The sequence below is a fragment of the Alosa sapidissima genome, chromosome 10 (genome assembly GCF_018492685.1).
Source record: "Alosa sapidissima isolate fAloSap1 chromosome 10, fAloSap1.pri, whole genome shotgun sequence".
NCBI lineage: Eukaryota > Metazoa > Chordata > Actinopteri > Clupeiformes > Clupeidae > Alosa > Alosa sapidissima.
The window spans coordinates 28,061,859-28,064,515 of NC_055966.1; the positions used below are offsets into that span (position 1 = coordinate 28,061,859).

Sequence of the window (2,657 nt, forward strand, 5' to 3'; positions counted from 1 at the left end):
ACGTTATTGCTGAAGTGAAACGAGTAGCCTACTGCTCGCGTCAATGAAAATATTACGTTTGTGTCAGTAGGTCTAATGTAATCGTGTAACTACTATCCTGCTGATTAAGTCATCTGATTATCGAGATTTTTACGTTCTTTCCATGTAGTAATGTATGATCTTACAACGGGACGTCCAGTTAGCTGGGCAGGAGCTCTGTGCAGTTTGTAGCCTATGGCTGAAGTGAAAGGTCAACGAAAATATTACTAGGCCAATTTGTGTCAATTCAAAAACACTTATGTATCCCCAAGGGGCAATTTACATAGTAGGCTACTTAAAATACAGTAGGTACAGTCAGTGTAATGTAATCTTGTAACTATCCTGCTGACATCTGATTGAGATTATTACCTTCTTTCCCTGTAGTAGCCTAATATGTGATCTTACAACTCTGGTAACTAAAACTGGAGACATTTGCTACAGTACTTTGTGCTACCTGCTCATTCAAAATTACGAAATAACAGCAGGGAAATTATGTTTGTTTTTACAGGTTATTAAAAGAATGACCCAGGTTCCTGAGGAGCTGACCTGAATGACCATCATGGCCTCAATCCGTTGTGCCTCTATATTCTTTGCAAAATGCAATGAATATTTACAGAGCTGACCATGGCCGTTTGAGAATCAGAGGAATGGAAAGGTGAGGACAATCTGATACAAGTGTTAGCAGTTACAGTATATAAATAAAATATTTTTTAACCAATACACATTCATTATTGGTTCAGCATACTGCAAAAACACAGTTTGATCAACACCACAAAATGATAAACTTTATTTATTTTTTTCAACAATCGTCCAGTGATACTCTGATGTAAAATATTAAAAAATAAATAGTAAAAAAAATGTGCTTTTCCACCCTGTTCTCGTTGCAGGCAATGAAGTGACTTGGCCTACAGGTCTTTTGTGATCAGGAGCTGGGGTTTCCTTAGAAGAAACGTCCGTGTCATGATCCCCTTGTGTGTGGTGCTACGCATATGGAGGGAACTTCCGGATACTTCAGGGCAGTACGTTGGATTCAGACCCCTTTTCGACTGAACCGCGTGACATGTTCAGCAACAGCATCCTCCATGGAAGGTCTGTCTAGCTGAGCACACAAGTCCTGGGGCACAGGAATCCACTGGACTGCATCCCAATAAGGAAGAGGGTCTTTGATGATCTCGAAGAGGACAAGAAAAAGGACTTATATTGGATACTGTAATACAGTGCATTGTAGGCTGTATACTGTACAATAAACAAATTGTATGGCCCTGAACATTGTGCTTTGTTTACAGTACTGATGATGATTTTGACACCAGTAGCACAAGACAGCCTGTTGTGTGTGAATCGATAAGTTCTTTTTAGTGCCTATACTGTTGCACATTTTGATTTGTTGTTTGTAATAAAAACATATATTTTATTAAACTTACAAATTGTTTGGCAAGTCTGTACATAGTTTCTCCTTGGCTGTCTTCTGTTGTCGGGACTCAGCATTCTCATTGAAGTGCATGGCTGCTAGATAAAACCTAAACCAAACAACAGAAATGTTGTAACACAAGTGAAAGTCACTTTTGCATGCACACACCAAGCTGTTAACTCACAGCAAAAGCATTTGCTAATATTCTAAGCTCCGCAAGATGCCACACTTAGAGCATCTTTGGCATGTTGCCGTTCTTGTAATGTTCTAAAATAAGAACGTGCAAATAAATCCATTGTATCTAGACAACACGGTTTTTAACATATCGACTAGATATCATTTTGAATTGATAACGTGAAGTTGTTTCCACTTCTGACGTCAAAAACGTATGTGTTATATGGCTATGGGTTATATTACAGCTTAGCAACCAAACTATCGTGTTACTCAGCTTCAGTTAGCTACTGTATCTTGCTGAGAACATAACCTGTCAGAGATCTCGACAAACATGCATAGTAAAATGTAGGTTAACATGACAACACATGTTTTATCCGAATGACACACAGGAAAATTAAATAGCCTTGCCAATGAACTAAATCACACATTCTACTTGCTAGATACACGTTAGCATGGCTAATAACAGCTTAGCGACAAAATAATACTTACAGCATGCGGTTATGATGACCTTACGGTCGGAACAGCCCCTCGTTTCAGTAACAGCAGCTTAGCAAATCGTGCTTAACTGTAGGTTTTGAAAACTGCCTTCGGTGAAATGTTTTGCAAATTAATAACGGAGTGTCGAACTTTGCAGGGATCTTCTTCTGGTAGAAAAACATTATCCATGCCCCTCGAACTTTTGAATCCTTGGGAAGAAGACTATGGAAAGTCTCAGTTTTCTTTGTAGCCTAAGTTTCAACCTGGAACACTGCATTTACGACCGTGGCTCATTTTCGATATCCTTGAAGAACTGTCTGCTTTATAATTCCTGTGGAAGTAAACGAGCAGGCAGCTAAACTAGTGTTTGTCTCATCTTCGCTCTCCATTCACGTTCCTGGGCTTAGAGCACCAGTGGGCTGGTCTGTATGTAAATTTTGAGGCGTGACAAATGTACAGGCCAGAGCCAAATAAGGTACCACCTGCGAGTTTGCGTAAACTCGCAGCTTCGTTTGGATTCGCCCGTTTTATGGCGGGGGTTTCGAATTGTGAGATTTGCATAGGAAAGAGGTGTCGGTGG

At 39.9% G+C, this 2,657-nt stretch overlaps 1 long non-coding RNA gene across 1 annotated transcript; it reads left to right on the forward strand.

Annotated features, from left to right (window-relative positions):
- Window positions 1–328: 328 nt before the first annotated feature.
- Window positions 329–980, forward strand: LOC121720785. Its single transcript, XR_006034626.1, has 3 exons — window positions 329–351; window positions 460–673; window positions 906–980. It is a non-coding gene; the product is annotated as an uncharacterized LOC121720785 (long non-coding RNA).
- The last annotated feature ends 1,677 nt before the right edge of the window (window positions 981–2,657 follow it).